The sequence below is a fragment of the Capra hircus genome, chromosome 25 (assembly GCF_001704415.2).
Source record: "Capra hircus breed San Clemente chromosome 25, ASM170441v1, whole genome shotgun sequence".
Lineage (NCBI taxonomy): Eukaryota > Metazoa > Chordata > Mammalia > Artiodactyla > Bovidae > Capra > Capra hircus.
Window position 1 is genome coordinate 20,190,706 of NC_030832.1, and position 14,709 is coordinate 20,205,414.

Sequence of the window (14,709 nt, forward strand, 5' to 3'; positions counted from 1 at the left end):
TTTCCTGGTCATGCCAGTGGAAGTCCCTGGATTCACTTTGATCGAGCCTGCCTGAGGCAGGCGGCATTGCTGAGCTGACCCCTATGGCCAAGATGGTGAAGTTCACCAATTGGCCAAGGCTAGGTCAGGAGGTGACCCCAAATCCTACCCCAGATCACAGTGACCAAACAGCAAAGGGCAGATTCCAGGAGAGTTCAGTTACCAAACTGTGGAAGACAGAATTCTAAGGTGGCCCCAAACTCCCTGCAATGCAAGCCCCATGCAACCTCCTCCCCCTAAGTGCAGGCGTGCGTGTGGGTGAATGTCACTCCCATGACTGGGATGCTGATCAGCTGACTTTGAGTTCCTCAAAAGGGAGGTCATCTGGGTGGAACTGACTTGATCAGGTGTGCCCTTGAAAGGAACCAGGCCCTTCCAGATGACAGAGCTTTTCAGAATGTGAGAACCTGTGGGGAGACCACAAGGCAAGGGCCCAGGGTGCACTTAGGAAGGCGAGAGAGGCCCTGGCTGATGACCAGCAGGAATACAGAGACCTCGGTCGCACGATCAGAAGGAACAAAGTCTGCGAAAACCAGCTATTCTGGAGGAGGACCTCAGCCGCAGACAAGACCCCAGCCCCAGCCGCACCATGATTTCAGCCCAGTGAGATTCTGAGCAGAGAATTCAGCTGTGCCTTCTGACCTATAGAACTGCGAGATAATAAATGTGTGTCATTTAAGCCACTCCATTTCTGTCAATTTGTTCTGTAGCAATGGAACACCAAGACACAGAATAAGGGGAAATGAACGCCGGGAAGGCAAAGTGACTGATGTGTCCGAGGAGCTGAAAGCCGGATGGTCATCTCTGGTTGAAATAGACCAGCTCTGGAGTTTAAGCTTAGCCTGGGAACATATCCTTGAGCATGAACACCCCCTACCGCCCTCCCCCCTCCATTCTACCTCTTTTGCTTCTTGGCAGGAGGGAGGCCTGGTATGTTTATTTATTTTCTGCGCTTGTCATTGATAGTGATTGAGCATCGTTTGGACTTCCTTGGTGACTTAGCTGGTAAAGAATCCTGCTGCAATGCGGGAGACCTGGGTTTGATTCCTGGGCTGGGGAGATCCCCTGGAGAAGGGAAAGACTACCCACTCCAGTATTCTGGTCTGGAGAATTCCATGGCCTGTATAGTCCATGGAGTTGCAAAGAGTCAGACACGACTGAGTGACTTTCACTTAGCATCATTTCCTCCTTTTCCGCAATACTATGAATTTCCTTTGAGAACATTCCTTTAGGACTTTCACTCATGTGGATTAGGTGGGATCAATACCGCCTCCACTTCCAGTGCTGGGCTCTGATGCACTGAAATCAATAAGCCTATCCCATTCCCCAGGTCACACTAATTGATTCAGGGATGGGCCAATGAGAGCCAGGTCTGGGATTTTTATTCAACTTTTAGAAGAGAGAGGGAGAAGGAGAGGGAGAAAGCAAGGGGGATGTTCTTTTGTTCTGGACTCAAGCTGTTCAGCCATCTTGAAACTGTGAGAAGAGAGGTTGTATGAAGGAATGGAATTGAGAAATGGAATAAGGATGGAGTTAAAAGAGGATGTGAGAAACAACAAACAAAAACTTTTTTAAAAAAAGAGAGTGATGATGTAAGAAAACCCATGTTCTGGAAGAAGTTTCTGGAGCCTGGATCAAACGATACCTGCACATCTGTCTTTGGACCATTCAGTTACAAGAACAAAATTGGGTTAGATTTTTTGATGCTTCCAATTGGTTTGAATAGCTTCTCTGTTCTTTCTTTTTCTTGATTTCCGAATGTCTGCAAATTGTCTTTTATTATGGGTGTAGCAGATCACAAGGTGTCATTTGCTCTATAACAAATTGTTTATGAGTATCCTGGCTTCACAGGGCCCCTAAAAGCTTTGTTTTACTCTGAATTTGGCTCAGATGCACCTGAGTGTCTGTTGGGTTTATAGGGGCCCTGTTTTTGAAAACTATTCTTTACATAGATGACAAAGTAATGATTTAACGTTCAAGGCTTTTGACTTGAGCCTTGGTGTTGTTCTGGAGGTGACACTCATCTGAGGTGGGAGATTTGCTCCTCTCACCCTCCGGGGACCTTCCTTGTTGGGAATTTGCCCTCAGGTGGCCGAGTCATATCCGGCTGACTCCAAATACCTGTCTGGATCTGCTTGTCCAATGGGGCAGTGCCTCCTCTCCCCCGAGGGCAGGCAGTACCACCTCCTGCTTTTCTTCCTCCTGATTTAGCATCATGCATGGCACAAATTCTGGGTGCAGCAGAGGGGTTTTTAGTTCTCCTGTGCAGCCTGGGTTTGCTGGCACAGCCTGCTCTTAGCAAGTCTGATTTTCTAACTGGCATCCAGCTGCATCTTGTATGATTTCCTGTACAGGCCTCCCTGGTCTTTACACAGGGGGCTTTTCTCTTTGTTTGTATGGTGCACGACTGTCTCCATAGTCAAACACCCTCGCCAGTCTTGTCAAGTACTGGGCTATAGCAAGGAAAGAACGGAGCTTAAGATGCAAGGCTGCTCATTGGATCCCTGGGAACATGATATTACGGTTCTTCACTCCCCGCTGCTCCCCAAGGACTGACACTCGTACAGCATCCAGAAGCAGGCTCAAAGCCGGGCTCTTGGTGCCTGTACTACACTTACCAATAAGGCCTCCAGTTCAGTCATGGCTTTATTTTAAAAGCTACTTTGTGTTTCTCCATGTTGGTTGGAATACCAGCTGTGGAGAGCCTTCTGATGTCTGCTCCTTCCCAGGAGAATTGCTTTGACTTCTGCGCTTTTTAGAAGCTCAGAACAAGCTGCCTGGTGTTTTGTTTGGGTATTTTTCTGCTCATACCTCCAGATCCACCTTCCACTCTTATCAGTTCCCCTCTGTCCCAGATCCTGGGTAGGCTCCACTGTCTCTGGTTTCCAGCTGGGTTGGGCAGTGGGGCGTGGCAGACGATTGGAAGGTCCTGACTCTCATTCTGTCAGCCTGAGGATCCCGTCCTCCTTGAAGGCCATGGTTCCTTTGGGGGACTCTTTCTTACAGCTGCAGCTCTCTCTGGATTCCAGAAGCCTCTCTTTCCATTTCCCCTTTAGCCCAGTGGTAAGAAAACAAAGATCATGACATCTGGTCCTATCACTTCATGGGAAATAGATAGGGAAACAGTGGAAACACTGTCAGACTTTATTTTTTGGGGCTCCAAAATCACTGAAGATGGTGACTGCAGCCACGAAATTAAAAGACGCTTACTCCTTGGAAGAAAAGTTATGACCAACATCGATAGCATATTCAAAAGCAGAGACATTACTTTGCCAACAAAGGTCCATCTAGTCAAGGCTATGGTTTTTCCAGTGGTCATGTATGGATGTGAGAGTTGGACTGTGAAGAAGGCTGAGTGCCGAAGAATTGATGCTTTTGAAGTGTGGTGTTGGAGAAGACTCTTGAGAGTCCCTTGAACTGCAAGGAGATCCAACCAGTCCATTCTGAAGGAGATCAGCCCTGGGATTTCTTTGGAAAGAATGATGCTAAAGCTGAAACTCCAGTACTTTGGCCACCTCATGCGAAGAGTTGACTCATTGGAAAAGACTCTGATGCTGGGAGGGATTGGGGGTAGGAGGAGAAGGGGACGACAGAGGATGAGATGGCTGGATGGCATCACGGACTCGATGGACGTGAGTCTGAGTGAACTCCGGGAGTTAGTGATGGACAGGGAGGCCTGGTGTGCTGCGATTCATGGGGTTGCAAAGAGTTGGACACGACTGAGCGACTAAACTGAACTGAACTGAACTGAAGGGCTTGCCACTGTTGACAATTCCAGGGTAATTTACATCCCGTATTTTCTCTTAACCCTGCCTGCAACTCTGCAATCTTCCCTTCATTGAACTTTCTTCAAATACCCCATTTGAGTGCGCCATGCCTTTCCTTCCAGGATCAGACTGATCCATTTAGAACATCCAGTGTCAAAAAATGCACTCTCCAAAGGCTGCAAAGGGAGTCCCAAAGAAGTTTCTCCAATGCCCCTCTGATTGGGGTGGCTGTCCACCTCCAGTAGGGATGAATCCGGTCAGTTAATGCTGCCCTACTTTATCTGATCAAATTTGTTACTGATGTCATGAAGATGCATCCTTCTTACATTTGACTCAGGAATTGCTAGCTGGGCACTGCGCCTGTCGTTAATGACCCTGAATACAATTCTCAAATTAAACTGGGGTCAGCTGAATCTATCTAGCCTGTGAGAAGCACTCCCAATTTCATGACCAGGGAAAAAAACCGAAGCCCTTATCTGGGTTTCTGTGAATTCCTGGTGAAGCAATGCCTCTGGGGTCCTCCTAAAAAGACTAAAATGTGCTCAGTGGTATCTGATTCTTTGAGACCCCATGGACTGTAGCCCACCAGGCTCCTCTGTCCATGGGATTTCCCAGCAAGAATACCAGAGTGGGTTGCCATTTCCTCCTCCAAGGGATCTTTCTGACCCAGGGATTGAACCTGTGTCTCTTGTGTCTCCCGCATTGGCAAGCAGATTCTTTACGACTGCACCACCTGGGAAGCCCAGGATCCTCGTACGTGTATACTATTGATGCGTTCATTGCCTCGGGTGTAAAATATCTCAGATAACCCATTCACATAAGGCGCTAGTGGGTAATTGTGGTGGGTGACTTCTAAGATAGCCCCCAACGATCCCTGCCTCTTGGTATTCACATCTCTGTGTAATCCCCTTCCCTGAGTGTGGATTGGGTCCATTGACTTGTTTTAATCTGTAGCATGTAGCAATATGTTGCCCTTGAGATAGAGTTACAAAAAACTGGGACTTCCTTCTTTCTGACATGCTCCCTCTTGCTCACTCTGATCAATCAAGCCACCACGTTGTAAGTTGTCCTAGGGAGAGGACTGCATGGCAGGGATCTGAAGGCAGCCTCTGCCAACAGCTCATGAGGAACTGAATTCTGCCAACAACCATGTGAGTTCCCTAGTCTAGCCTTAGGATAAAACCTGGCTGAGACCTTTACTGCAGCATGTGAGAGACCCTGAAGCAGAGGGCCCCATTAATCCAGGTTCAAATTCCTGACCCACATAAACCGTGAGACAGTAAATATGTGTTGTCTTAAGCTGCTAAGTTTTGGGGTGATTTGTTACACAGTGATATACATCTAACACAGTTGTTGTTCAGTTGCTCGGTTGTGTCTGACTCTTTGAGACACCATGAACTGTAGCACGCCAGGCTTTCCTGTCCTTTGCTATCTCCTGGAGTTTGCAGAAACCATGTTTACTGAGTCAGTGATACTATCTAATCATCTCATCCTCTGCCACCCTCTTCTTCAGGGTCTTTCCTAATGAGTCTACTCTTGGCATCAGGTAGCTGAAGTATTGAAGCCTCAGCTTCAGCATCAGTTCTTCCAATGAATATTCAGGGTTGATTTCCTTTAGCATTGACTGGTTTAATCTCTTTGCAGTCCAAGGGCCTCTCAAAAGTCTTCTCCAGCATCTAACACAGTAATCTAATCTAAACATCTAGCACAGTAAACTACTGATGATTTCAGTGGGGAGACCAAAGTGGGACTTGCATTGCACAACAAATAATGGAGCAGTCCAGCAGGCAATTTTCTGCATCCTCAGCCCCCTCAGTGCTGAGGGATCCTCTGTCTTGCTCTACCTTGATATCACTCCTTAGCTTGGCAGTGCCAGCTTGGCAGTGCCTAGCTTCATTGACTTCAGGTTTTCAATTCTTTCTCTATTTTGCAGAGAATTTAATGCTTACTAACTTCTACTCCCTAACTTGTTGACAAACTCCTCCAAGTTTCCAGCAGAACAATGTCCTTTCTGTCAACACAGCCCACCTTTCTCGGGGAGCAGTGTGGGTTATAGATCTAAAAGATATCTGTTACATAAGTCTCTTAGCTTTTTTTTTGCATATATTGCTATTCAAGAGCTTAAAACTATTGAAAAATGCACAAACAATATTTCCATTTAACAGAGAAAATGCCCGTATGACATTCTTTGAGTCAAGTTCTCATGTGGCATGTGAAGGAGAAGTACATGCTGCTGGAGAAAAGCCTTTTAAATCCTATGCTTTTTAACATTTCACCTTGTATGTTAGACAAGACTATTGTAAGAGAAAAACAGTAACATTGTTGGAAAAATATGGGCCAGAAAAGAATTCCAGAACGCACACTCTTTGAACTTGAGATGGTTTTAGAGACTGTGTGCTAAGTGGCTTCAGTTGTGTCTGACTCTTTGTGATCCCATAGACTGTAGCCCACCAGGCTCCTCTGTCCATGGGATTCTCCAGGCAAGAATATTGGAGTGGATTGCCATGCCCTCCTCCAGGGGATCTTCCCGACCCGGGGATCGAACCTGTGTCTCTTACTTCCGGCATTGGCAGGAGGGTTCTTTACTGCGAAGGCTGTAAAATTACTACAGTGAAACTGTAGGCTTCCTGTTTTGCACTATTTGATTTGGTTGGTTCATGTAGGCAAATCCCGGGTGAGCTAAGACCTTGCTAAATACCTAACATATACTCAAGCAAGAAAAATAAATGTAGGTGTTTACATCAATGTTTTAAACATGTGATCCAATATGTTGGCAAAAATTCAGTGAAGGAATAGTAGTAATGATTAAAAAAAGAAAAAGGTACAGGGAAAACTTCAGGAGCAAACTATAAAAAAATACATCAGCACATGGCCATTTCTGACTTTAAAATGTGTGAGGCACCGATAGCTCTCACCTGGATCCCTGTGAGAACTTCCTGGCTTTTCTTCTTGTCTCAGACTTGCCCCTTTGGGGTTTATTTTCAACACAAAAATCAGAATGATCCTCTGGAAAAGTCAGAGCGTTGTTCATACTGGAGAAACAACCAAATGTCCATCAACTGATAAGTGGATAAACGAAGCGTCATATACCCATCCAGAGGAATGGAGCACAGATACATTCGACAGTATGGATAAACCTTGAAAACATTAGGTTAAGTGAAAGCCATCAGTCACAAATGGCCACGTATTGTATAAGCCCATTTACAGCCAGCAACACATCATAGTGTTTCCGAAGGTAGAGCGCCTGATGGGGCCAAAGAAGGATGTTGTTTCAGGGATGTAGGGGAAAAAAAAGTAAGTCAGATCACGATGTTTCTCTGCTCAAAACCTTCCAATGTCTTTCCACATAACTAAGAACCAAGTTTCTTAACTTGGTCTACAAGGCACGTGCTCTCTCCCACCCCTGATTTCTTAACTTTGTCTACAAGGCACACGCTGTCTCCCAGCCCTGACTTGTCTGAGCTCCCCATCATTTCTCCTGCTATTTCAGTTTCCTCCTGGTCCCTCCAGTCCCCAGACTTGCACTGGCTGTTCTTCCTGGAAGGGGCTTACACCGCTGCCTCCAGGCTTGTTCACTCACTTCTTTTAGGTCTTTGCTCAAATGTTACCACTTGGCCACCTCCCTGACCAGCTCATATAAAAGCATACTGTTGGACTTCCCTGGTGGTATAGTGGATAAGAATCTGCCTGCCAATGTATGGAACATGGGTTCAATCCCTGGTGAGGGAAGATTCCACCTGCCTTGGGGCAACTAAGCTTGTGCACCACAACAATTGAAGCCTGCGTGACCTAGAGCCCATGCTCCACAACAAGAATGTGTGTGTGCACTCTTAATCATGTCCGACTCTTTGCAGCTACATGGACTGTAGCCCACCAGGCTCCTCTGTGAATTTTCCAGGCAAGAATACTGGAGTGAGTTGCCATTTCCTTCTCCAGGGGATCTTCCCACCCAGGGATTGAACCTGCGTCCCTTGCGTCTTCTGCATTGGCAGGGAGATTCTTTACCAGTTGAGCCGCAGGGGAAACCCAACAAGAAAAGCCACCACAATGAGAAGTTTACTCACTGCAGCTACTGAAGCCTGTGTGCTTAGAGACTGTGCTCTGCAACAAGAGAAGCTACCACAAGGAGAAGGTCGAGCGCTGCAGCTAGAGAGTAGCCCCACTCACTGCAACTAGAGAAAGCCCATGCACAGCGGCAAAGACCCAGAGCAGCCAAAATAAAATAAAAAGCACACTGCTGTACACATTTCATTTCATTCATCAGGGTCTTTTCTAATGAGTCACTTCTTTGCATCAGATGGCCAAAGTATTGGAGCTTCAGCTTCAGCATAAGTCCTTCCAATGAATATTCAGGACTGATTTCCATTAGGATTGACTGATCTCCTTGGAGTCCAAGAGAGTCTCAAGAGTCTTCTCCAACACCACAGTTCAAAAGCATCAGTTTCTTGGCGCTCAACCTTCTTTATGGTCCAACTCTCACATCTATACATGATTTTGGAAAAACCATAGCTTTGACTATACAGAGCTTTGTCTGCAAAGTAATCTCTGCTTTTTAATATGCTGTCTAGATTGATCATAGCTTTTCTTCCAAGGAGAAAGTGTCTTTTAATTTCATGATGCAGTCACCATCTGCAGTGATTTTGGAGCCCAAGAAAATAGTCTGTCACTGTTTCCACTGTTTCCCCATCTATTTGCCATGAAGTAATGGGAATGGATGCCATGATCTTCATTTTTTGAATGTTGAATTTTAAGCCAGCTTTTTCACGCTCTTCTTTCAGCTTCATCAAGAGGCTCTTTAGTTCCTCTTTGCTTTCTGCCATTAGGGTGGTGTCATCTGCATATCTGAGGTTATTGATATTTCTCCTGGCAATCTTAATTCCAACTTGTGCTTCATCCAGCCTGGCATTTCTCATGATGTACTCTGCATATAAGTTAAATAAGCAGGGTGACAATATACCGTCTTGATGCACTCTTTTCCCAATATGGAGACAATCTATTGTTCCACATCTGGTTCTAACTGTTGCTTCTTGACTTGCATACAAGTTTCTCAGGAGACAGGTAAGGTGGTCTGGTATTTCCATCTTTTTAAGAATTTTCCATAGTTTTTTTGTGATCCACACAGTCAAAGGCTTTAGCGTAGTCAATGAAGCAGAAGTAGATGTTTTTCTGGAATTATCTTGCTTTTTCTATGATCCAGTGGATGCTGGCAACTTGATCTCTGGTTCCTCTGCCTTTTCTAAATCCAGCTTGAACATCTGGGAGTTCTCTGTTCACATACTGCTGAAGCCCGGCTTGGAGAATTTTGCTCACCTTAAAGACATGACTTTTTTATTTGTCACTTATTTGTATACCCTAATAAAGTTGGAAAAAATATTTTACAAAAAAGGAAAGAAAAAGAGTGGCTGACCAGTTGACATCCCAGGAGTTCTATTTGAACGCCTGCTGGTTTTCTGTATTGACAGCATCTTAAACTTTTATTTCATATTGGAGTCTAGCTGCTTAACAATGTTGGGGTAGTTTCAGGGGGACAGCAAAGGGACTCAGCCATATATACACATATATCCATTCTCCCCAAACTCCCTTCCCATCCAGGCTGACACATAACATTGAGCAGAATTTCCTGTGCTGTGTAGTAGGTTCTTATTAGTTATCCATTTTAAGTATAGCAGTGTGTATTGACAGCATCTTGATGTATATGGGCCGTGTCTCCTGATCTGAAAGGCTCTTACAAAACTCTAGCACCTAATGATCTATTTATCTGAGATCCTCTAGCAGCCCCTGAGGTGTATTCCCAATGTGCCCTGTTTCCTACATTTTAAACGAAAGCTATCACAAACATTCCCCCTAACTTTGTTGGCAATCTGTCCAGCCATTTTCACATGATCCTGTAAGAAAGAAGCTCAATCTTAAATTTCCATATACCGAGGTTCTTTGGTTTATCCATCTGGGCACCAGACTACTTTGTGCGCTCATCTGTAATGTGACATTTTCTTTATCTCTGAACTTGTATCGTGTGCTTTACTCTGTATGTCTGTACTGACAAACGCTGAGCATTCCAGGAAACATCTGTACTTGAACTTCGAGGTTAAATAAGAATAAGAAAGAATGGGTCTTGGAATATATGGAACTGTAAGCTTGAAGTTTAAAATAAAGGTGAAAGGGGATTTGCCTGGGGGGTCCTGTGGTTAGGATTTTGTGCTTCCATTGCAGGGGGCGTGAGTTCTAAAATCTTACACGCTGCACGGCCTAAATAAATAAGTGAACTGTTAAAAAGAAAAATGAAGGTGAAGTCTGAGAGACAATAGCAGGGAAGAGTTAGATCTGGGGGTGGGGCGCTGTGGACAAAAGCCTGGTTCTCCCCACACATGTGCATGCATCACCTGGGGCAGTGGGTGGAGTCCAGGGCCACGGGTGGCATCTGCATTTCCTTTAGACGAGTTACAAGGAGGTGCCACTTTTATACAGGTAGATTAAAAGAAGTTCCTCCACTGGGTAGAGTGGACCAGTTACCAAAAGGCATCCCTTCCTTTGGCTGAAGCCCTCTGGACCTGGCCAGATGGCTTACCTAGTGATCCGAGGGAGGGCTTGATTTCTGACCTCGTTCATTACCTCGGTCAGATGCTTTGTAAAGTGCACGTACAGTCCAACTGTGCTTGAAGGTCCTGAGGGTGCCTGCTATTCTTCCTTATTACAAAACTCAGCCACTCGGCCAGCTTGGAGAGGCATTTTAAAATCTAAATGAAGTTAAGGTAAATTTGTGTATAAGTTATAAAGAACGCCATCCAGGTGAACGAGGTTAGATGGAACCCTGTACAGTCTACCTGAATCAGGGTCTAGAAGTTTTACTTGAATTTTCTTTTCTCAGAGAAAGAATTAAATTGTTTATCTGATTGAACCAGGGCTTGTGTGATATTTCAGCAGAATTTGAATGTATATGTGCATATTCTAAGGCCGATTTGGAAATTAACACTTGAATACTGTGTATGTAAGAGGGGCCCACTTGGTTTGAAATCGTCTTTTTCATTCTCTTTGGTTTATTGGTAACGATGAGTTGATTTATCCCTAAATACTTCAAAGCTTTTTCTGTTTTAGCTCTGGGAATAATGTTTTTCTTCTTTTCAAAGATGTAATATTTCTGCTAATAGTACAGAAAGATAGCAAAGATAAGAACCTTCAGGGTTCTTTGAAGACAAAAATGTTATTCTGAATTGGACATTCATTAGAGTGAAGGGATAAGTCTCTAAATCTTTATGATTTGGGGTTTGTTTGTTTAATGCATTTCTTTGCTTAAACTTCAGGTGCATGCATGATAATTTTAGAGAGCAGAGAGAGGAGCAAATGCTATTTGATTTATGAATCTTTTCAAAAGCATTCAAAATTTATCTTGAGTTTGGTTAAGTTTATTTTTCATAATCTTGGTTGAAAGAAAGAGTGATTACTCCCCTCACTCCACATCTCAAAAGATGGGGTGTTTTTTACTTATAAGTTCTTTGACATTAGAGGAGGGGCCAGAAGTGTTAGAAATGAAGGTGGGGGTGGGGAGACACATCCTAATTACCATAGGAGCAGGAAACTGCATGGAAAAGACACTGGTTTAGGATAAGGATTGCTGGTTTCAGTTCACTTCACTCGCTCAGTCGTGTCTGACTCTGCTCACCAGGCTTCCCTGTCCATCACCAACTTCTGGAGCTTGCTCAAACTCATGTCCATCGAGTCAGTGATGCCATTCAACCATCTCATCCTTTGACTTCCCCTTCTCCTACTGCCTTCAATCTTTCCCAGCATCAGGGTCTTTTCCAGTGACTCAGTTTTTCACATCAGGTGACCAAAGTATTGCAGATTTAGCTTCAACATCAGTCCTTCCAATGAATATTCAAGATTGATTTCCTTTAGGATGGACTGGTTTGATCTCCTTGCAGTCCAAGGGACTCTCAAGAGTCTTCTCCAACACCACAGTTCAAAAGCATCAATTCTTTGGTGCTCAGCTTTGTCTATGGTCCAACTCTCACATCCATACACAACTACTGGAAAAACCATAGCTTTGACTAGATGGACCTTTGTCAGCAAAGTAATGTCTCTGCTTTTTAATATGCTGTCTAGATTGATCATAGCTTTTCTTCTAAGGAGCAAGTGTTTTTTAACTTCATGGCTTCAGTCACCATCTTCAGTGATTTTGGAGCCCAAGGAAATAAAATCTGTCACTATTTCCATTGTTTCCCCATCTATTTGCCACAAGGTGGAGGGACCGGATGCCATCATCTTTGGGTTTTTTAATGTTGAGTTTTAAGCCAGCTTTTTCACTCTTCTCTTTCACTTTCATCAAGAGGCTCTTTAGTTCCTCTTTGCTTTCTGCCATTAGGGTGGTGTCATCTGCATATCTGAGGTTACTGACATTTCTCCCAGAAATCTTGATTACAGCTTGTGCTTCATCCAGCCTGGCATTTCACAAGATGTACTCTGCATAGAAGTTAAATAAGCAGGGTAACAATATACAGCCTTCATGTACTCCTTTCCCAATTTGGAACCAGTCTGTTGTTCTATGTCCATTTCTAACTGTTGCTTCTTGACCTACATACAGATTTCTGAGGAGGCATGTTAAATGGTGTGGTATTCCCTTTTCTAAATCCAGCTTGAACATCTGGATTCTCGGTTCACATACTGTTGAAGCCTAACTTGGAGAATTTTAAGCATTACTTTGCTAGTGTGTGAGATGAGTGCAACTGTGCAGGAGTTTGAAGATTCTTTGGCATTGCCTTTCTCTGGGATTGGAATGAAAACTGGCCTTTTCCAGTCCTGTGGCCACTGCTGAGTTTTCCAAATTTGCTGGTGTATTGAGTGCAGCACTTTCACAGCATCATATTTTCGGATTTGAAATAGCTCAGCTGGAATTCCATCACCTCCACTAGCTTTGTTTGTAGTGATGCTTCCTAAGACCCACTGGACTTCACACTCCAGGATGTCTGGCTCTAGGTGAGTGATCACACCATCATGGGTATCTGGGTCATTAAGATCTTCTCAGTACTGTTCTTTTGTGTATTCTTGGCACCTCTTCTTAATATCTTGTCCTTCTGTTAGGTCCATACCATTTCTGTCCTTTATTGTGCCCATTAACTGTGGGCTATTTGATTTCACTCTTGATTGTGTTACGGGAATTAGGATACTGGATGTGCCCAGGGTTAGCTACTGTTATTCTCAGCACCTCAAGTGAGCTTACCAGACACACTTGAGGGCATTTGTACCAAGGGTTATGGGAGAACAAATTCGTGGTTGATCTTTCTACTTAGTGAACTTTTCAGGATTTAGGCTGAAGAAGGTGGAGAGGGCCCTGGGGCTGGCTGGCTTATGGTGGGCTCTTGTGTTGGGGTCCTAAAAGCCCCAGGATACAAGATAACCTTTGCCAGCAGACCTGGGGACAACGCTACCACTCAGGATTTGGGATAAACTTGAGACTCAGACTCTGCCAATGAGGTATTTTTGTTGCCTTGTGTCTGTCTGACTTTTCACGTGACTTCCATCTGCTTTTGCAGCTTGGATGGTCTGTGAAGCATTTTATTCCTCCTCAGAGTGTGTGGAAGTACAATGGCAGAGTGTTTCAAAACTGGATTGCTGTATAATTTTTAAGCTGCATTTGATCTTTAAAATTATAATCTCCTATTTTAAAGCAAGGTAAGATGTACAGGGGCTTCCCTGCTGGCTCAGGGGTAAAGAACCCGCCTGCCAATGCAGGCGACACAGAGTCAATCCCTGGGGAAGCAAATGGCACTCCACTCCAGTATTCTTGCCTGGGAAATCCCATGGACAGAGGAGCCTGGCAGGCTAGAGTCCTTGGAGTCACATAGAGTTGGACGTGTCTGAGCGACTAAAAGAACAAAGATGTACCAGAGTTATAGATGTCCTGAATATTCATCACCCAGCTTCTCCCAGGGATATTTATATAATCCTATTACATTGTCAAAAACAAGAAATTGATGTTGACTTAATACTATTCCAATTGATTTTTAAGCTTTATTGATTAATTACTTAATTGGGGTATTGTCCAGAAGCAGCTACCACAAACTTTGTAATTCCTGGCCCGAGAAGTTGCAACTATCCTCTATAAGAACAGCAAACAGATTATATGTTAGAAATTTCCATATGACATCCCCTTGTTGTGAGGGGCCCGATGTGATTTTCCTCATCAAAAGGAAGAGAGGACTCTTCCTTGAGTACTCTGTGTGGGCCAGGAACATATCCAGAATACCTTGTTGGAGGATATTTTATTCTTCATTTGGTTATGTCAATGCCTTAGCAATCATGATGGGACAAGTCTAGCTAACCTACTTGCCATCAAAAATAATAAAAGATGCATGTATGCATGCTCAGTCATGTCCAGCTCTGTAGGACTGTAGCCAGCCAGGCTCCTCCATCCATGGAATTTCTGAGGTAAGAATACTGGAATGGGTTGCCATTTCCTCCTCCAGGGATCTTCCTGACCCAGGAATCAAACTAGTGTCTCCTGTCTTCTGCATTGGCAGGTGGATTCTTTACAACTTGAGCCACTTGGGAAGCCCCTGTTAAATAGATCATAGAACCTCAAGGATGTGCTGACAATAAAGGAGAGCCCAACTCTTTGCTCAGCATCCCAGAAAAAAATCACCTTGGACATGAACGCTGATAATGGGGGCACTTATGGATTGACATGAGTCTGAGCAAACTCTGGGGGGAGGAATGAAGGACAGGGAAGCCTGGTGTGCTGCAGTTCATGGGGTTGCAAAGAGTTGGACATGACTTAGTGACTGATCAACAACAATGGATTGGGAAGGGGTAACCTCAGTATTGCACAAAAGGAATAGAGAGAGGAATTTTTCTGGTTGTGCCAAGTGGGATCTTAGTTCCCCAACCAGGGATTGAACGTGGGCCCGCT